This window comes from Carassius auratus, linkage group LG28B (genome assembly GCF_003368295.1).
Source record: "Carassius auratus strain Wakin linkage group LG28B, ASM336829v1, whole genome shotgun sequence".
Lineage (NCBI taxonomy): Eukaryota > Metazoa > Chordata > Actinopteri > Cypriniformes > Cyprinidae > Carassius > Carassius auratus.
The window spans coordinates 6,678,840-6,702,088 of NC_039293.1; the positions used below are offsets into that span (position 1 = coordinate 6,678,840).

At 39.2% G+C, this 23,249-nt stretch overlaps 1 protein-coding gene across 1 annotated transcript in view; it reads right to left on the bottom strand.

The window, feature by feature from the left end:
- Positions 1–17,139, bottom strand: part of LOC113067573 (glutamate receptor ionotropic, NMDA 2B-like) — a 23,595-nt gene extending 6,456 nt beyond the window's left edge. The window contains exons 1-3 of the mRNA XM_026239941.1: positions 16,878–17,139; positions 7,937–8,040; positions 7,427–7,500 (exon numbers count right to left, since the gene is read on the bottom strand). The gene's annotated coding sequence lies outside the window, so the exon portion shown is untranslated. The remainder of the gene's footprint in view (positions 1–7,426; positions 7,501–7,936; positions 8,041–16,877) is intronic.
- Positions 17,140–23,249: the final 6,110 nt, after the last annotated feature.

Below are 23,249 nucleotides of genomic sequence, written 5' to 3' on the forward strand. Positions count from 1 at the left end.
ATTTTAAACTATTCATGAGAAACAATCTCTGGAGCAGAACACACTGCTGCAAATGTCTACTGAACGTTTATGAACAGAAGAACTGAGAGTCCATTGATATCATCCTAACAAACACACACACACACACATCCCCATAAACACACACACACTCACACACACACACACACACACACACACACTGAAGCAGTGCAGGTGTGAGGTGTCACATGACATTGATTTATTCATCAATCAGTCAGTCTGCACACATGCGGCCGCCGATGATCTCAGATTAATCTGATCTAATTACACCATCAGAAATAAAATCACACACTCTCTCTCTCTCTCTCTCTCACACACACACACACACACACACACACACACACACACACACAGAGATCGATGGGTTGGTCAACAGATAACACTTTAACAGCTGCTCACACACTGTCTGCCAGTGCTGAGCACAGGTCTGTGTGTGTGTGTGTGTGTGGTTTTATTTTATTTTACACACACACACACACACACACACACACACACACACTAGTCTACTAGTCCTGCTGAAGCTTTTCTTTCTCTCCAGACATAAAACTGTTTATTCACTTAATTAACACAATTAAATCACAAATACAACAAGACCCAAATATTTGAAGAGGCATTAAATAAAACAGGATAATTAAAATCTTCTGTAATGTCACCATGACATCTCAAAATATGGTAATTACTGTACAATAATAACCAGGACAACGACTAGAATAATAACCATAAACAGAACAATGACTAGAATTACAACTGTAACCAGAACTGTAAACAAAACCATAATTTTAACGATAACAATAATGATTACAACAATAACGATACAATAACAATAACTGTGATATAACCTTGCTATAACCATAACAACAACAATGATAACCATAACAAAACTGTAACCAAAACTATTGCTACCTATAACCATAGCTACAATAGCTAATGACAACGATTACAACAATACTTTTAAAGATAACTTTAACAATGACTACTACCATAACTAATCACAATTATTTTACAACCAATTACAACTATTACAGTAACTATAAGCATTAACAGCCGTGGATAGAGAATCAGACTTGAACCTGAAGGTTGTGGGTTTGAGTCTCTATAATTATAACTATGACTAGTTAGCAACAACTAAAACTAATGTAAACTATACTAACTTATAACTATAGTTAACTATAATTATACTAACTATAACTACAACTATAAACATTTCTAATGGCAATTATAATGATAACTATAACAATAACTAACAATACTTATATCAATAACAATAACCATAACCTTAAATAATAATAACTGTAAATATAGCTGCAAGCAGCAATTACAGGGCCAAGCACTCCACCGGAAATTGAGGAGCTAAGCTTGGCAGGGAGCATCACACCAAATGCAACAATGAGCAATTACAGCAATTTTAGGATGATTGTAATCGAAATTACGAAAAAATCATAAATACAACCTCTTGTAGCATGATTTATTGGCTTATCAAGTGTGACCAATAGGTTGCGCTGTTATCAAATTGATATGGTGTGTTCTGTGTAACTAACATTGACAGACACTAAGTTTGGTGTCAATATGCCAAAGCATTGCAGAGCTACAGCTACAAGTGCCATTTTAGCATCATGCCACAAATTCCTTGCTAAAACAGTATGCTAAAACAGATCAGTCTATTGACACAAAATCCATAAAATTTTGTCAGCACAGTCTCTAGATTATCCTACTCGATTTTGGTGAAAATGGGACCAATGATTGATGAAGAGTTTGAAAAAGTAGGTTTTCAACATAAATCATAATGGCGGACAGGAAGTCCAGCTGGCATATTTGGTATCTATATTGTCGGCAAAAACCAAGGAATATTTTGAGACCAGTTTCATTTCAATAGATGTAATTATTACTGGTTAATGAATGGTTTATTACTTTTGACTAATAGGTGGCACTGTTACCAAATTGATGAGGTATGGTCAGTGTTAAGTGACAATGACACATGCAAAGTTTGGTGCAAATATGTAAAAGCTTTGCAGAGATATATTCTTAAATGCATTTTGGCACTGTGCCTAAAATTTGTAACGATGCTGTATGAAAACGGTTATGTCCATCAAGACAAAATGCTTAACTTTTGTCAGCACTGTCTGAAGATGATCTGACTCGATTTTGTTGAAAATCGGACCAACAGTTGAGGAGGAATTAGAAAAGGTAGGATTTTAACATAAATCAAAATTACGGACAGGGAGTTCAGATTTCCCACTAAAAAAATGATATGTCTATTGTCGGCACAACCCAAGGAATATTTTGAGATCAGTTTCATTACAATAGCCTAATTTAGCAAGCCTAAATTTCATAATTGAAGGTTAATGAATGGATTATTAATCTTGGCCAATAGGTGGCGCTGTTACCAAATTGATGTGACATGGTCAGTGTGAGGTGACAATGACACATACAAAGTTTGATGCAAATATGTCAAAGCTTTGTTGAGATACAGCCTCAAATGCATTTTGGCACCCTTACAGCAAATTCGTTGATGCACTAAATGAGAACCATTTTGTATATTGACACGAAATCTTTTGGCCAGTGGGGTCTGAAGATGATCCACGTCAAATTTGGTGAAAATCGGACCAACGGATTAGGAGAAGTTCGAAAAGGTAGGTTTTCAACATTAATCAAAATGGCGGACAGGAAGTATGGACAATTTTGGCATAATTGGTATCAATGTTCTTGGCACGACAAAAAGAATATAGGGAGACCATTTTCATTTCAATAGTCTAATCTATTTGAAAGTTATTAGCAATTTTTTGAAATTTCATTATAACTCTTGACCACAAGGTGGAAAAGTTTTTGAGTACCTTCAGGGCATGGAGCCGAATATTTTTTTAATTATTTTCATAACGAAACAATAATTCGTTAAAAAAATACAGCATTTTAAAACATAATTCAAAATGGCCAATGCCTAAAATGACTGACACAGGAAATCTGGATATCATTCGACTCGACATGACCCACTGAATCTAAAGAGACCAATTGTGTGATTTTTGGCCAAACCATTCAGAATTTTTAAGCAAAAATATGCATTTGTCATATCTCCTGAGAAACACTCCAGGTAGTCTCAGGTCATGGTTATTATAACACACACCAAGTTTGGTCTCAATATGCCAAAGCATTGCCGAGATAAAGCCTCACATGCACTTTTGCGTGCTTTTGGCCAAATTTTTTCACGTGTCATTCAAGAACGGTTGGACGAATCAATTTGAAATCCATAACTTTTTGTTAGCTTTCTCTGAAGATGATCTGAGCCAATTTTTGTGAAAATTGGACTAACCGTCTAGGACGAGTTCAAAAAAGTAGGTTTTTTGACCAACTTTTTTAACTTTTGGTGGTGCTGTTATCAAATCAATTTGGTGCATTATGTGTGACAAAGTTTGTTGTCAATATGCCAAAGCATTGCAGAGATACAGCCTCAAGCGTAATTTTGGCATCATGCCTCAAATTCATCGCTGTGTTATGCGAAAACGGTTTTCTGTATCAAAATTACTCTGGCATACTTGGTAACAATGTTGTCGGCATAAGCCAGGGAATTTTTTGAGACCAGTTTTGTTATAACTTCTCTCAAAATATTTTGGTACCTTCGGGGGATGGTGCTGATGGCACATTCTGAGTTATATAATATAACACCAATGCATTTGTTAAGTATAGCATTTTTTTCACAAAACTGTATTGAAGTCAATTGGAATATCATGTTTTGTTCTATTATAGTGCCACCAAGAGGCTTAGTCCCAGCATTTTTTATATGTCCTCAGAGTGAGCCCATACATATGTGTGTCAATTTTGGTGAAAATATCTCAATTCACTTCAGAGTTATAGACATTTATATGAAAAAACATGTAAAAAAATGACTTTCATTTAAATTTTACTACCCCTTACTATCAGTATTTTCACATTTGGGCATTAATGTGTAGCTATCGACCTATGTTTTCAAACTTCTGACGGTGGTTTCATCTCGATCAGACAAGCGGTTTTGAAGATATAGCCAAATGGTTTTTAAGCGCTAAATCACAACGTTACACAAACCGTAAGGCTAAACCTAACATGTTTCGAAACCTCTCACGCTCCTTCAGGACATTGCGCTGATGACCCATACAATGTTTCGTAAACAATCCGTTGATGCTTTCTTAAAATACAGCATTTTAGCAAAAAATTTTAAATGGCCAACAGTCAAAATGGTTGATATGGTAATGTTTTGGATATCAATCGACTCGGCATGTTGCCCTGAATCTAACAAGACCGATTTTAAGATTTTTGGAGTTATAAGCAAAAATACAAATTTTTTATATCTCCGGACCAGTAGGTGACACTGTGCCGGACGCAGCACGTAGCCTCAGGTCATACTTGTTATGACATGTACCAGGTTTGGTCTGAATACGATAAATCGTTGCAGAGATACAGCCTTATGACTGTTTTTGCAAGCGCTATGTAAAATTTGTTTGAGTGTTTATCGAAAACTGTTTGACAAATCATTTTGAATTCCATAACTTTTGGTCAGCACTGCCTGAAGATGACCTGGTTACATTTTCGTGTAAATCGGACAAACTGTCTAGGACGAGTTCAAAAAAGTAGGTTTAAAAAAAAAACTGCAAAAAATTCATAATTTTCAACCTTAAAAAATCAGCAAGGTTTTATTTTGGCGGGTTGCCAGGAAGTAAGCTGCTGACTGAAGAGTATCAGTGAATGAAATGTCACAGTTTTACGCTGTGCTTTGAAAACGTTAGCTGGTAGCCTAGCTTTACGCTTTCAGTTTCAGTACAGTTTGTCTTCTTTTGCATAGACTTGAACACTTTGTTGGCATCAGTGGAAGTGCATTAGCATGGTTTAAATCGTACTTATATGACCGCCATCAGTTCGTAGCAGTGAATGAAGATGTATCATATCGATCACAAGTGCAGTATGGAGTACCTCAAGGCTCAGTTCTAGGGCCGCTACTCTTCACGCTTTATATGTTACCCTTGGGAGATATCATCAGGAAACATGGTGTTAGCTTTCACTGTTATGCTGATGATACGCAGCTCTATATTTCCTCGCAGCCCGGTGAAACACACCAATTTGAAAAACTAATGGAATGCATAGTCGATATAAAAAATTGGATGACGAGTAATTTCTTACTGCTAAATTCAGAAAAAACAGAGGTGTTAATCATAGGGCCTAAAAACTCTACTTGTAATAACCTAGAACACTGTCTAAGACTTGATGGTTGCTCTGTCAATTCTTCATCATCAGTTAGGAACCTAGGTGTGCTACTTGATCGCAATCTTTCCTTAGAAAGCCACGTTTCTAGCATTTGTAAAACTGCATTTTTCCATCTCAAAAATATATCTAAATTACGGCCTATGCTCTCAATGTCAAATGCAGAAATGTTAATCCATGCATTTATGACTTCAAGGTTAGACTACTGTAATGCTTTATTGGGTGGTTGTTCTGCACGCTTGGTAAACAAACTACAGCTAGTCCAAAATGCAGCAGCAAGAGTTCTTACTAGAACCAGGAAGTATGACCATATTAGCCCGGTCCTGTCCACACTGCACTGGCTCCCTATCAAACATCGTATAGATTTTAAAATATTGCTTATTACTTATAAAGCCCTGAATGGTTTAGCACCTCAGTATTTGAATGAGCTCCTTGTACATTATACTCCTCTACGTCCGCTACGTTCTCAAAACTCAGGCAATTTGATAATACCTAGAATATCAAAATCAACTGCGGGCGGCAGATCCTTTTCCTATTTGGCGCCTAAACTCTGGAATAACCTACCTAACATTGTTCGGGAGGCAGACACACTCTTGCAGTTTAAATCTAGATTAAAGACCCATCTCTTTAACCTGGCATACACATAACATACTAATATGCTTTTAATATCCAAATCCGTTAAAGGATTTTTAGGCTGCATTAATTAGGTAAACTGGAACCGGAACACTTCACATAACACCGTACTTTCTACATCATTAGAAGAATGGCATCTACGCTAATATTTGTCTGTTTCTCTCTTGTTCCGAGGTCACCGTGGCCACCAGATCCAGTCTGTGTCCAGATCAGAGGGTCACTGCAGTCACCCGGATCCAGTACGTATCCAGACCAGATGGTGGATCAGCACCTAGAAAGGACCTCTACTGCCCTGAAAGACAGCGGAGACCAGGACAACTAGAGCCCAGATACAGATCCCCTGTAAAGACCTTGTCTCAGAGGAGCACCAGGACAAGACCACAGGAAACAGATGATTCTTCTGCACAATCTGACTTTGCTGCAGTCTGGAATTGAACTACTGGTTTCGTCTGGTCAGAGGAGAACTGACCCCAACTGAGCCTGGTTTCTCCCAAGGTTTTTTTCTCCATTCTGTCACCGATGGAGTTTCGGTTCCTTGCCGCTGTCGCCTCTGGCTTGCATAGTTGGGGTCACTTCATCTACAGCGATATCGTTGACTTGATTGCAAATTAAAACAGACACTATTTCAACTGAACAGAGATGACATCAATGAATTCAATGATGAACTGCCTTTAACTATCATTCTGCATTATTGAGACACTGTTTTCCAAATGAATGTTGTTCAGTGCTTTGGCGCAATGTATTTTGTTTAAAGCACTATATAAATAAAGGTGATTGATTGATTGATTGATTGATTGTCGATTTACAATGGTAATTGTTAATTAACAGCTGTCAGAACTTATTTATACAGCACAGTTTTATTTTGGACAAGTATGTGGACCTACGGACCACTTATGTGCACCTGAGTATATAACAATCCATACAAATCCATGGATTCTGATTGGCTGTCAATGCTTTTATCATTTATCAGCTGGAAAAAATATGTTCTGAAAGTGATTCCAGTGATATCATTGTGGTGTTGTTATCTGTACAGTTGTACTGCAGTATTAACAATGCTCCTAGTCGCTATGTGATTATTCTCGATGATGAACACTCTGTGGTTATAATGATGTCTGCAGTGAAGGGCTCTGAGGAGCAGCAGTCACACTGTACACTAGAGCACAGTAAAACACGTACTGAACTAGCACTGTGTCCAGCGGGTTATGATCTGGACCAGGACTTAATGAGGATGAGTTTGCTGAATGATCCCTTCAAACACACACACACACACTTGTGTTTCTCCAAATGACAATAAGTGTGTGTTGAGTGGAAGAGATTTGAGATTTGATTCATGTGAAACTTTGTTGAGAGCAGCAGTTTTATGTGTGTGTGTGTGTGTGTGTGTGTGTGTTTGGTGTTACCACTTTTATGTAATCAAACATCTGACAGTTAAAACTCAGCAGCCAATGGACAATGTGAGAAAAACAGCCTTATTAACACAACGAATAGTGAAATAATGATGAAAATACTGAAACAGGAGCGAAGTGTGTGTGTGTGTGTGTGTGTGTCTCACCTCGTGTGTTTTCAGCTGAACTCTCACTCCTCCATCTCAGAAACCACATGATGCTGTAGCGTTCTCATACCCTACTGCACACACACACACACACACACGTCAGTATTAGTGGAACATGTGTGAAATATTCTTTATATATTCTAAATAGATTGATTGACTAATGCACCTCACAATCTCTAAAGCGTGTGTGTGTGTGTGTGTGTGTGTGTGTTTCTCTGTTTGTGCTGTATTTCTTTTGACCAAAATGTTACCAATCCGTTACACTTGTAGGGACCAAATGTCCTCACTTCTATTGTGAAATACTTTGACAGCCCACCAATCAGGAGATTTGAGTGGTCCTCACTAGTTAAAAAGTCAGAAGGTGTTGTAGATGTAAATCTAGTGTTCTGCACTATCGGTAGGTTTAGGGGTAGTGGTTGATTTTGGATAGAAAATATAATTAACCTGATAGAAAATCAATGAACATATATGCAATGTCCTCACTAAGATGTGTGTGTGTGTGTGTGTTACCTGTGGACACTGATAGCAGTCAGTCTACAGTATCTCTCTCTGTTCTTGTGTGTGTGTTTGTCCTCTGGAGCTGCTGATCTTCAGAGTCCTGGTTTTCAGAGTGTCTGCGGAGACAGAAAAGACCTTCATTTTCAGACAGAACTCACACACACACACACACACACATGCACGCGCACACACACACACACACACACACACACGCACATTCAAATTCACTGAGAACAAAATCATTTACATAAATGTTGTTTTCTCTTTCTGTGAGTTTGTTTTTATCAAAGTTTAGTAGGCGAAAAAGAACAAGCTATCAAACATTTAAGACGTATGTGAAAAGAATCATGTGCAAAAACTGTGACAAAACTCTGACTATATAAGTGCAGTATTAAATATTTGATTATAAACAATGTATTTACAACTCTAATCATCTCTAAATGAAGTCAAATTCAAGTCAATTTTTATGTTCACAAAACGTTGTTTATAATATGCTAATATCTTCGTGCCTTACAGTGGCGTTGTCACTGGACAATTCTGCAATGAATAAAATTAAGCAGCTGAGATTTGCTATATATAATATATCGCTTTATGTGACTGCACTGCATGTTTGCAGAAAAACTTTACATGAAGAACTGCAGTATAATATAGTTACATTTGCTAAGAAATATAAAAGTACATTCACAATGAAATATTAAAAACAGACCTCCAATATAAATGTCACTGTGATCTGGCCAACTTTAAAACCAGCAAGTGATTACTTCAAGAGGGAAATGTGTAAATATGATCAAACACAGACTTCATAGCGATCAGTCTAAATATAGACGCAAAGTGACGAGAATCTGTGGAACAAATAGATAGTGTGTGTGTGTGTGTGTGTGTGTGCATGCGGTTTGGGTGGTTTATGAGGATACAAATTTGTATAATGACAGAGGAATTGAAATATAAAGGTGGTTTATGAAAACACTACCCATTTCACTGTAAAAAAAAAGTGAAGTGACATTCAGCCAAGTATGGTGACCCATACTCAGAATTTGTGCTCTGCATTTAACCCATCCGAAGTGCACACACACAGAGCAGTGAACACACACACACACACACACACACACACACACTCAGAGCAGTGTTCATCATTTATGCTGCGGCGCCCGGGGAGCAGTTGGGGGTTCGATGCCTTGCTCAAGGGCACCTAAGTCGTGGTTTTGAAGGTGGAGAGAGAACTGTACATGCACTCCCCCCACCCACAATTCCGTCCGGCCAGAGACTAGAACCCACAACCATTCGATTGGGAGTCCAACCCTCTAACCATTAGGCCACGACTTCCCCTAATTCAAAATGCTTAAAAACATACTAAATAGTGTTTTTTTGTTTGTTTGTTTTTTTATCTAAAAATGCACAAAGTTTCCTGTGAGGGTTAGGGTTAGGTGTAGGGTTGGTGTAGGGCCATAGAATATACAGTTTCTACAGAATAAAAACCATTACGCCTGTAAACCACAAATCCAAGTGCGTGTGTGTGTGTATGCGTGTGTGTGTGTGTGAGTGAGTGTGAGTGTAAGTGAGTGTGTATTTGAGAGTGTGAGATCCCAGATAAGTCCTTTAAAGTATCTTGGAGAGGTGAGGTGTCCAAGTCGCAACATTCGCCGGTTTCCCACTGAAGCTGAGCAGGGCTGAGCTGGTCAGTACCTGGATGGGAGACCTCCTGGGAAAACTAGTGCTGCTGGAAGAGGTGCTAGTGAGGGCAGTAGGAGAAGTCGTGGCCCAATGGTTAGACAGTTTGACTCCTAACCCTAGAGTTGTGGGTTCAAGTCTCGGGCCGGCAATGCCACAACTGAAAAAATAAAAACCGTATGGAGAGGATAGTAAATCAGGGAAATGAAATAACAGGGAGGAAGCAGATGACTATGGCTCAGTTATACCATAGACAGGTGTTGGGTAAAGCCAAGAACACTTTGTTAGATGATTCTCACCCCTTGTATTCTGGGTTTCATCTTCTCCCATCTGGTAGCCGGTATAGAACTCCGCTTACTAAAACTAATCGGTTCAAAAATTTGTTTGTCCCCTCAGCTGTAAAACTTTTAAATTCTAGGTCAATTTTTTCATGTATGTGTGTGTGACATTGTTTTATGTGTATGCTTGTTTGCTGCAACCCAATTGCCTTCGGGAAATGAATAAAGATGAACTGAACTGAACTGAACTGACTGAGGTGCCCTTGAGCAAGGCACTGAACCCCAAACTGCTCCCCGCGTGCTGCAGCATAAATGATGCCCACTGCTCCGGGTGTGTGTTCACAGTGTGTGTGTGTGTGTGTGTGTGTGTTCACTGCTGTGTGTGTTCACTTCGGATGGGTTAAATGCAGAGCACACATTCTGAGTATGGGTCACCATACTTGGCTGAATGTCATGTCACTTTCTTTTTTTTTACTTTCTAGGGGGCTCCTCTCCACCAGTAATCTGGTGTGTGGTGTTGGGGTATGGGGTTGCATGAGTGTGTGTGGCATGGGCAGCTTACACATCTGGAAAGATGAGCTCCATCAATGCTGAAAGGTTTATCCAAGTTCTAGAACAACATATGCTCCCATCCAGACCTCATCTCTTTCAGGGAAGACCTTGCATTTTCCAACATGACAATACCAGACCACATACTGCATCAATTACAACATCATGGCTGTGTAGAAGAAGGATCCGGGTCTGAAATGACCAGCCTGCAGTCCAGATCTTTCACCCATAGAAAACATTTGGTGCATCATAAAGAGGAAGATGTGACAAAGAAGACCTAAGACAGTTGAGCAACTAGAAGCCTGTATTAGACAAGAACGGGACAACGTTCCTCTTCCTAAACTTGAGCAGCTTGTCTCCTCAGTCCCCAGAGACTGTTAAAAAGTAGAGGGAATGCCACACAGTGCTAAACACGGCCTTGCCCCAACTTTTTTAGAGATGTGTTGATGCCATGAAATTTAAAATCAACTAATTTTTCCCTTAAAATTATTTGTCACCTATGTTGTATTCTGAATAAAATATTGTAATTTGAAACTTCCACATCATTGCCTTTTGTTTTTATTCACAATTTGTACAGTGTCCACACTTTTTGCAATCAGGTTTGTATTTGTCATGAGACTGGGTTGAACTATACATTTATTTTCACATAGCTATAAGAAGTGTTAAACAGACGACGTGTGCAGTTGCTGTACTGTATTAAAGTTTTAATCAGGATAAAAACATATGTTAAAACATACTAAGCAGTAGCAATTACTAACAATTGCTAACATAAGCAGTAGCAATTACAAACAACAGCATATCTAAAAGTATGAGACAACAACAAACAAAAAACATAGGCCTACCATTAAAAGCCAAGCTTGCGCAGGTTCAGCACGAACCTCTTCAATAATATCCTCTGCTTCTCAATCAGCCTCAAACTGAGATATTAATGACACCGTTGTTTACAATACAACGAGAGCACATGCTGCTCATGCGGTTTAGCCAATCACAACACACTGGGCTATCTAACCAATCAGAGCCAATCACCTATTTTCTGAGGGAGGGGCTTCATAATAGAAGGAAATGATCAGGGACAGAATGAAGCTAAATTATGTGAAAAAAAATGTTTTCTAAAAAACTTAGCATATACACATGTTAGACTGCACCCCATAAACACAATCAGGCCTAGAAAACAGGCAACCATCCCTTTAATTTTTAATGAGCCGAAAAGAATACGTCACACCTCTGTTTATCAATTTGCACTGGCTTCCAATAGCTGCTCGCATAAAATTCAAGGCATTGATGTTTGCCTACAAAACTACCACTGGCTCTGCACCATTTACCTAAATTCATTACTTCAGACTTATGTGCCTCTAGAAGCTTGCGTTCTGCAAGTGAACGTCGCTTGATTGTTCATCCCAAAGAAGCACAAAGTCACTTTTACAGACTTTTAAATTAAATGTTCCTCCTGGTGGAATGAACTCAATCTGAGCAGCTGAGTCCTTAACCATTTTCAAGAATCGGCTTAAAACACATCTCTTCCATCTTTATTTGACCCTCTAACTCTAGCACTTTTTATTCTAATTCTGTTTTGTTTGTTTTTTGAAAGAAAACACTCTTTTAGACTGGCACTCTATTCATTGACTGCCTGTTTCCTGAAAAAAAAAACACTAGCTTTTCTCATTTATTTTTTATTATTACATGATTAACAAAAAACAAAAAGGCTTATTCTTTTTCTATCCTGTTTTCTTTTAATTTATTATATTATCTAAAAAAAACTCCATTGCTTTTTAGTTGATTTTGATTGCTTCTATTGTCACTAGGCATCTGCTAAATGTAATGTAAATGTGTGAGTGAGTGAGAACTTGTGTGCTCATAGTTGCTCTCATTCTGTGCTGAACAGCTGAGGATGCGACGGCTGCACAGAGGTGTGTGTGTGTGTGTGTGTGTGTGTTGGCGTCTCTCAGGTGTCTGGAGTGTCGCTCTCCATGCGTCTGGCAGGTATAAACAGGTGTGAATGTGGTGGTGTGGTGCGTGCAGTAGGAGACACTGGTCTGTTCAGCCCTTCACTCTCACATCACTCTCCCCTGAGCACAGACACTTTCTAGTCAAACCTAAAGGTCAAATGTACTAAGATGCACACAGCAGCCAGATTTTAAATAATAATACATAATCAAATAAACCACTAAAATACAATGTAATTCACTTAGGGTAAATGTCTTCCAAATAGAAATGGTTTATTAATGTTATAAATATTTTTATTCTTATAATCTCAGCATATCTTCAAAAAAAGGAGATAAATGTTTTCTATAGGTTTTAAACTGATTGGAAAAACAAGATTCTAAACCAAATCAGGCAATATAAATATATAAATGTAAATATAATTTATTATATACTGCATCTTTAAAAACCAATGAAATAATTAAATAAGCATGTAGAGCTTGAAAGCAATGTAAACATTTAGGATAAATAAATGTAAATAAACATCCTCAAAGTAATACATTTTTTTTATTAGAATAATCTCAAAATCTTTCGTTAGTAGTATTGATTATATATATTTTCTAAAACAACTGACTTCTTCAGTTCCTGTTTAGATAGGTGTACTCTAAAGAGGGATTTCCACACTCTAAACAAACAATGACACTGCAGTACTTTCTACAAGAAAACACCAGAACTTAACATTTCATTCAGTCTTACTTCTTGTTATTATTTGTGAAATTTACTAGAGATTTCTGAGTGAAAACTTTCAGTGAATATAAACCTGTGGTTTTTATGCCTTAATCATGTGTGAGCTCATGCATTTCTCTCACTGAAATAACAAACTAACTCAAATCATGTCAAGAACACACGATCAGTGCTTCACATTCTAGTGCATTTCTACTCAACTCAAACTGAACCTGGATTATCTAAGGAGATTCTGACCAACATCAGCTGCATCTTTAATTGGTTTTGCATATATAACATCAATTGCAATTGTTTTTGTTTTGTAATTCACTTTGGATAAATGTGTCTGGTGAATGCATGAATAACAGCCCACAACATTAACTGAATGTGTTCCAGCTGTGTAATTTTGATGGTGATTGTGATTGTGTCGGTGTCGGCGATTGTGATGGTGATATTGATTGTGATGGTGATATTGATTGTGATGGTGTTTTTGATGGTGATGGTGATAGTGATGGTGATGGTGTTTTTGATGGTGATGGTGATAGTGATGGTGATTTTGAAGGTGATAGTGATGGTGATGGTAATTGTGATTTTGGTGGTGAATTTGATGGTGACAGTGATAGTGATGGTGATTTTGATGGTGATTGTGGTTTTGATGGTGATACTGATAATGATTGTGATGGTGACTTTGATTGAGATGCTGATAGTGATTGTGATTTTTTATGGTGATGGTGATAGTGATGGTGATTGTGATGGTGGTTTTGATGGTGATTGTTATAGTGATTGTGCCGGTTGGTGTGGTGGTCTGATTTGAGTGAACTTGTCTCAGGTTCGACACGGGATCAGCGAGTGTTAAGCAAGAGGATGATGAGGAAGGAGGCGGTCAGAAATCAGCTTGAGTCAATTACAGCTGGATGAGTGACGAGCTGCTGTAATCTCTAATTACTTCAATCAATTTAAGAGCAGCACCACTCATCTGAGGAGCTATTAGGAGCAGCCTGAGTGTGTGAGACGCTAAAGTGGGTTATTCACTGCGAGTGTGTGTGTGTGGGCAGTGATATGTAGGTTGGACGATCCAGAGTTTGTGGGGTGCAACAGAGACCAGAGGCGGGAGATCGGCCCATTTGGGTCGGCCCAGTTTCTTAAAGTGGAACTGTGCTCCACTACCTGTGTGTGTGTGTGTGTGTGTGTGTGAGGCCAAGTGCTAGTGACGTGCAGGACTCAAGCATGTTCTCTGAGCCAAACATTTCTCTACACAACTCATTAATGTGCAAGTGTTTCAGAGCTGGATTCTTTGAGGCTCTTACAAGCATGAAATGATCTGCTGCTGTGTTCATGAGCGAGTGCTCACATTACTGACTCGCTCAAGATGTAAAGATTTCTGTCACTGCTACCAGCAGATGATCTTAATAATTATATTAGAAATTACATTACTTGCCAAAAGCTTGGAATAACTAACTAAGATTAATATTTTTGAAAGGGTATCTTCTGCTCATCAAGGCTGCATTAATTTCATTTATTTGAAAAAACTTGTTAAAATTACAAATGACCTGCTCCTTGCGTCAGATCAAGGCTGCATCTCATTTCTAGTCTTACTTGATCTTAGTGCTGCGTTCGACACCATAGATCATGACATACTCATAGATCGATTACAAAACTATACAGGTATTCAAGGACAGGCTCTAAGATGGTTTAGATCCTACCTGTCCGATCGATACCATTTTGTTTATTTAAATGGGGAGTCATCTCATTTATCATCAGTAAAATATGGAGTGCCACAAGGATCCGTCCTAGGTCCCCTTCTATTTTCAATATACATGTTGCCCCTTGGTAATATTATTAGAAAATACGGAATTAGCTTCCACTGTTATGCTGATGATACTCAGCTATATATCTCAACGAGACCAGATGAAACTTCCCAATTATCTAAGCTAACAGAGTGTGTTAAAAATGTAAAAGATTGGATGACAAATAATTTTCTCCAATTAAATTCGGATAAGACAGAGATACTAATTATTGGACCAAAAAACACTACACAGAATCTTGTAGATTACAATCTGCAACTAGACGGATGTACTGTTACTTCCTCTACAGTCAGAAATCTGGGTGTTATATTAGACAGCAATTTGTCTTTTGAAAATCATATTTCCAATGTTACAAAAACAGCATTCTTCCATCTTAGAAACATTGCCAAGCTACGAAACATGTTATCTGTTTCTGATGCAGAAAAGCTAGTTCATGCATTCATGACCTCTAGACTGGACTATTGTAATGCACTTCTAGGTGGTTGTCCTGCTTCGTCAGTAAACAAGCTACAGGTCGTCCAAAATACAGCAGCTAGAGTCCTTACCAGGTCAAGAAAATATGATCATATTACCCCAATTTTACAGTCTCTGCACTGGCTACCTATTAAGTTCCGTATCAGTTACAAATTATCATTACTTACCTATAAGGCCCTAAATGGTTTAGCTCCAGCGTACCTAACTAGCCTTCTACCACGTTACAACCCATCACACACCCTAAGGTCACAAAACACTGGACTTTTGGTAGTTCCTAGGATAGCAAAGTCCACTAAAGGAGGTAGAGCTTTCTCACATTTGGCTCCCAAACTCTGGAATAGCCTTCCTGATAATGTTCGGGGTTCAGACACACTCTCTGTTTAAATCTAGATTAAAAACGCATCTCTTTCGCCAAGCATTCGAATAATGCATCTCTTAATTTGTGACTGCAGTTCAGTTGCATCTGATCAAATGTGCATTTTTATTCTTTAGCTTGGGTTAAACTAATTTTACTTTGTTGGAACAGCAGCTATGCTAATGATGTCTCTATGTGTTTCTCTGTTTCTGCTGGATCTTCATCCCGTGGTAACTAGGATTTACACAAGCTCCAGTCTGGATCCAGAACACCTGAGAAGAGATGATGCTGACCCTCAGAGGATCTCAGATGATGCTAACCTTGAATCAACAAACAGAAGTGTGTGATTTGTATTGTAAAAAGCGCTATAAAAATAAACTTGAATTGAATATCATTTTTTTGTAAGATTATGAATGTCTTTACTGCCAATGATCTATTAATATTACTGTATTTATTGAACTTACCCCAATGTTTTGAAAAGGTTTCCAGAAAAATGTGAACAGCAAACAAGAAACTTCTTTCAAAAGCATCTAATTTTGTTTAACTTTTGAACGATACTGTAAATATTATGATATATTAAATACATAAATGGCTTGTTTCACATTTTATCATTGTTTATCATGTTCTTACAGAAAATCAAAGATGTTAGATTTAATAATCTAGTAGACTAACAGTGTGCTAAGCTAGCTGTGCGAGTAAAAAACAATGATTCATTTCAAGAGAGATTAGAGTGTGTGTTTTCTAATCAGGTGCTGGACAGAGCCCACATTAAAAGCCCTTTCCTCAATGGAATCACAGCACAGCCTGAAATAAACACTTGAAAGTGTGTTTTGGATGTTTTCTTTACTAGTCTGAAACACATCTCCACCAGAGCATGAGAAACATGTCTCTGCCTGTGCGTCTTGCCTTAAAAACTAAACAATCGACCTTAATGAAGATTGTAATTAATTATTTTGATGCGTTGAAATAATGGAAAAACATATACCACCATGATTCACTGACAATATCATTTTTACAAAACTCAGAAGAGAGACAGAGACACATATGTGCTCCGTCATGAATGAATCCTGCAGCATGTGCTGAATGAAACCAGAACAACTCACACACACCGCTGTAAATTTAGAGAATCGTCTAGAACAGAACATTGTGGGGGGGTCTCACTCTCCTACACACACACTCACCGAACAGCCCAAGTCTCGGTCGCGCGCACGTCCTCCGGCGGATCCGGCGTCCCGTTCACATTCACCTCTGCTGAAACGGCTTCACTCCGCATTTAGTCCAATTGTAAAAGAGCAGAAAGAGGCGCGTGTGTCTGCTCATCTGGAGACGCGACGCAGTCCAGACCCATGGATGAAGCGGGTCTCCTCAGGAGAAACAGAAGAGAAGAGCTGCGTCCAAACACTCATCCAGCGCGAGGACTGTCAGACACACACCTATACGACCGCGGAGGGACACGCTGGGGTGATGGAGGCGAAGCGCGCGCGCACACACAAGGATTACTTTACATGGTCTGATGATACTCTCTAGTAATAAACAGGTTCATTACTCTCTCTCACACACACACAAGAGCGCTGATGCGTGAATAACAGTGTATATCAGAAATAACGGCAGATCAATGAATGGAACTCAGGGAGAGATAATGGAGTGAGTGGGATTATGAAGGGTGTGTGTGTTAGACTGATGTGTGCAAACACACACAGGTGAGAGACCAGTAGAATGAAGAGAGAGAGAGAGATGAGTGTGTATTATAATGTGTTTATGATCACACACACACATTCAGACCTGCCTGAGGTAAGACACACGTCTCTCTCTCTCTACGTCACTGCATGTGTGTGTTCATGTGTGTGCTTCACAAACAGAACACACTCTCACACACACACACACACACACACACTACAGTGAACACAAATCAACCTACCTACAGTCAAACAACCAAAGGAGGAATAGGAGGAGAAAAGAAGAACACACAGTCCTGTAAAACCTTCGGCGGCTCACAAATCAGAGAAACTACAGATGAGAGAGAGATGAGAAGATGATGGACAGAGCGAGAGGATGAGAGAAGAGCACGCCTCCCACAATCACGAGGAGGAAGAGGAAGAACAAACTAAACAAAAAACAAACAAAAGGCAAATAGTCCGGCTGCCTCCGTGCTGCTGCTCTTTTGGAGTGTGTGTGTGTGTGTGTCCCTGTCTCTAACGGCTCGCGAAAACACCTGCTCCCAGCACACACACTCACACTGGCGCTCACATGCTGCTGTCTGGACACACTGCATCTGTATGACTGCGCCACACACACACACACACACACACACACACACGAGTGCTGCTGCCGGTAAGAGAGTCTCTGCCTCTCTCTCTCTCTCCATCTCTGCCTCTCTCTCTCTCTCTCTCTCTCTCTGTCTCTGTCTCTCTCTCTGTCTCTGTCTCTGTCTCTCTCTCTCTCTCTCTCTCTCTCTCTTCAGACAGTGCTGTTGTGTCTCCCTCTGCTGGCGGACAAGAGTAATGGCACACTGCTCTACGGACTTTTACGGCTTTTGAACTGTTTGACCCGTTCTCAGTGGGTGCATCACTGAGTGGGGAGAACCTGTTTAATGTTTTGATCGGAACAGAAGAGCGGTGTTTTGACCCACGACTACGCTGCCTCACCGTCACCCAGTTGCCCTGCTGCAGGGGCTCTGCTGGAACCGGACAATGTACAGGAATCCCTGAGCTAGACGCATCCAAAGCCATATCTAGAGCCCTAACATTCTTACTGTCCTCAATTAAAGTTTGGATGCGTGTCTCTAATTCTGAAATCTTCTCTGTCAGCCTAACTATTTCCCTGCATTTATCACATGTGAATCCCTCATCAGCGACAGAGATAGATAAACTGTACATGTGGCAAGAGGTGCAAATAACAATTGTAGGAGAAGCCATTACTCACCGTGCTTGATGAAATATTCTTACTGCGGTTGTTTGATGAACTTGTGAAAAACTGGAGCGAGAGAGAAAAGAAACAGAACAAGAGAAATGGAAATGATAGGTGCAAAGTGATAGTAAGATTTTTGTCTGGACCGAATTTTAGAGAGGGCCGAATTCAAAATGAAGCACACTTTCCAGCACTTTCACGTTCACTGTTCCCCAGTGGTGGGGAGATCTACATCTTCAAGAAACATGAAGAAACGACTCTTCTGTGAGCTCTTGATTAGGGATGGGTACCGAAACCCGGTATTAAAATGGCTCCGGGGCTAAATTATGAAAGACCGTAGTATCAGTAAGATCTGACGGTACCGGTTCTGCTTTCGGTACTGGAGGGGAAAAAATTAATGTACTATGTATTTTTGCTTAATAATGTTATCGTGCACATTTTACCTCACCAAACATTTCTAATGTGCGATCATATTAAGACGTTTGTCTGTGAGATCTGCGAGATCGCTCATGCGCGCCGCGGAGGCTGTCTGTCAGTCACACACACACACACCACAACGAGCACAGCGCACAAACAGACATAATAGTATGAAAACTCCTGCTTAATTATAAAGCGGGAGTTTTATAAAGAGATTTGCTTAATAATGTTATCGTGCACATTTTATCTTACCAAACATTTCTAATTTGCGATATTATTAAGACACACACACACAACAAATACCCGCACGGCGCACACACACACGTAAGGGTCCGTTCACATATCGCGTCTTTTGCACGCTCAAGTTTGTTATTTTAAATGTAGGATTTGGGGGAAAAAATCAGAAAGCGGCGCCTAGCGTTTTCCACGTGTTTTTAGACGCCACATGTGAACGGCCCCTTACAGTACGAAAACTCCTGCTTAATACAAAGAGTGACGATGGCGGAGACAGCAAAACGTTCCAAAGTGTGGTTATACTTCACTAGAGTTGATATAGACAACGCTGGTTCTCATAAGTGTAACAAAATTTTTGCAAGTAAGGGCGGAAACACAAGCAATCTGTCCAAGCATCTTTCAAAAGTGCATTATGTGCAGACAGAGAAATGCAAAGTTTTCGACTGCCTAACACAACACAAAGTAACACGACACAAAGTTCTGAAAAGAATACCGTTAAAGTACCGGACCGTTAAGCAGTTTCGGTAAGAGTAGTAATACCGTTTAAACCTTAACGATACCCATCCCTACTCTTGATCCACTCTCTGCTCTCTGAAACACTTCATCTGCAGCCACTGGTTTAAAATAATAAAATAACAGCATGAAGTAACTAAATAAAACCCTAGCCTTAAAATAAAACACATGCAATAAATTCTCATTTACAATATAATAAAATATAATTTACAACGTACAATTACAATAATATAATATTATTAATAAACAATAAATATAAATTATGCACCCAAAGTATTGCATTTCAATGTTGTTGTAATTGTACTTTTACACAGCAGCTTTACACTGAAAACACATGACCATGTCATCACATTAACAAAGACTCATTCACTGGACATTGATGTGAGTGAGAGATATACAAATCATTATATCAACACAAAGAAAGGCCTTTGTGTAACACTAACACGTACTCTGATATTTACATGAAATTCCTCTGAAGCTGGAGGATGGAGAAATCTAATACATTGTCTTTAACCTTGCCTTATACACAGTGGCATTGTTGTGTAAGAATAGAAGAGTGTGCTGTTAAACTATTGGTATACAATTAGAAGCACACAGTTCCCTAGAATATCATTATATGCCTAAATGTTAAGATAAGTATTCATAGAACTTACTAAAGTAGTTAAAACCTGTTCATTAGAAGGGGTGTCCCAAAATTTTGTCAATACAGTGTACAAGCACAACCTAGCTCTTCAAAACCTATGCCCGCAATTTAATAATATTATTACTTCTGCTGTTGCGATTGACCATTAGCTATCATTAACACAATTCATTCAGAACCTTTTCAATGGACACAGAGTTTCAACACCACACTGTTCTCTGATATGGCATGAGTTTGACTACTTTATCAGTTTTATTAATAGAAATGCTTCACTGGGGCAAAAAAAGATCCTAAAATAATTAAAAGCAGCATTTCCAGCAGTATCCAACATTTCTCAATCATGATCTTCCTCGGCTAAATGTGACTATTAGTCTAACAGCTGTATTCCTTCCACAGACAGCATACAATGTTAAAAATGTCATACATTATAAACCTTTAGCTTAATACACGGTAGATAACTGTGACCCTGCCTGTGGAAACCCAGCTATAGTATTTATTAAATAGTGTAATCAGAAGGTGAATTTGTAGGTTTTCTATAGCAAAACTAAAATGTAACTAAAAGTGCCCCCCGTTGAACTCGAAGAAATCTCTAAATTGAGGGTTTACCATCTGATCTCACTGACTCTGGGCTACAGAGGACGGGACAAAACCATACAGTGAATGGGAGGAGATCATTTAACCACAGATGCACAAATAAGCCGTAGTTTAGTTTTATTTGTAACTCTTTGGGAGATACATTCATAATTTCTATTACATTACTACTACTAGATTGATTGAAGAATGACCAAAACTGGAAAAACAGCAGAAGAACTGAGCTCAGCGCCACGGCTGCCATTCGTGGCACCATCTAGATTGAAAAAAAAAATAGTATGAAAATGAATTAGAGTTATAAGCATTCAAGTCAAGTCATGTCAACTTTATTTATATAGTGCTTTAAACAAAATACATTGCGTCAAAGCAACTGAACAACATTCATTTGGAAAACAGTGTGTCAATAATGCAAAATGATAGTTAAAGGCAGTTCATCATTGAATTCAGTGATGTCATCTCTGTTCAGTTGAAATAGTGTCTGTGCATTTATTTGCAATCAAGTCAACGATATCGCTGTAGATGAAGTGACCCCAACTAAGCAAGCCAGAGGCGACAGCGGCAAGGAACCGAAACTCCATCGGTGACAGAATGGAGAAAAAAACCTTGGGAGAAACCAGGCTCAGTTGGGGTCAGTTCTCCTCTGACCAGACGAAACCAGTAGTTCAATTCCAGACTGCAGCAAAGTCAGATTGTGCAGAAGAATCATCTGTTTCCTGTGGTCTTGTCCTGGTGCTCCTCTGAGACAAGGTCTTTACAGGGGATCTGTATCTGGGCTCTAGTTGTCCTGGTCTCCGCTGTCTTTCAGGGATGTAGAGGTCCTTTCTAGGTGCTGATCCACCATCTGGTCTGGATACGTACTGGATCCGGGTGACTGCAGTGACCCTCTGATCTGGACACAGACTGGATCTGGTGTGACCTCGGAATAAGAGAGAAACAGACTAATATTAGCGTAGATGCCATTCTTCTAATGATGTAGCAAGTACTTTGGGTGTTATGTGAAGTGTTTCCGGTTCCGGTTTAACTAATTAATGCAGCCTAAAAATCCTTTAACGGATTTGGATATTAAAAGCATATTAGTATGTTGAGATGTGTAAACTGGTGTGTAAACCAGGTTAAAGAGATGGGTCTTTAATCTAGATTTAATGGTAAATGGACTGCATTTATATAGCGCTTTCAACAGACCACATGGCCATCCAAAGCGCTTTACAATTTGCCTCACATTCACCCATTCACACACCGACTGCGGTGTCTGCCATTCAAGGCTCCATCTAGCTCATCAGGAGCAGCTGGGGTTAAGTGTCTTGCTCAAGGACACCTCAACACTTGGTCAGGTGGAGCCGGGGATTGAACCACCAACCTTCCAGTTTGTAGACAACCTACATGAACCACTGAGCCACTGCTGCAAGAGTGTGTCTGCCCCAGAACAGTGTTACGTAGGTTATTCCAGAGTTTTGGCACCAAATAGGAAAAGGATCTGCCGCCCGCAGTTGATTTTGATATTCTAGGTATTATCAAATTGCCTGAGTTTTGAGAATGTAGCGGACGTAGAGGAGTATAATGTAAAAGGAGCTCATTCAAATACTGAGGTGCTAAACCATTCAGGGCTTTATAAGTAATAAGAAATATTTTAAAATCTATATAATGTTTGATAGGGAGCCAGTGCAGTGTGGACAGGACCGGGCTAATATGGTCATACTTCCTGGTTCTAGTAAGAACTCTTGCTGCTGCATTTTGGACTAGCTGTAGTTTGTTTACTAAGCGTGCAGAACAACCACCCAATAAAGCATTACAATAATCTAACCGTGAGCTCATAAATGCATGGATTAAGATTTCTGCATTTGACATTGAGAGCATAGGCCGTAATTTAGATATATTTTTGAGATGGAAAAATGCAGTTTTACAAATGCTAGAAACGTGGCTTTCTAAGGAAAGATTGCGATCAAATAGCACACCTAGGTTCCTAACTGATGACGAAGAATTGACAGAGCAACCATCAAGTCTTAGACAGTGTTTTAGGTTATTACAAGCAGAGTTTTTAGGTCCTACAATTAACACCTCTGTTTTTTCTCTTCATCCAGTTTTTTATATCGACTATGCATTCCATTAATATTTCAAATTGGTGTGTTTCACCGGGCTGCGAGGAAATATAGAGCTGCGTATCATCAGCATAACAGTGAAAGCTAGCACCATGTTTCCTGATGATATCTCCCAATGGTAACATATAAAGCGTGAAGAGTAGCGGCCCTAGTAC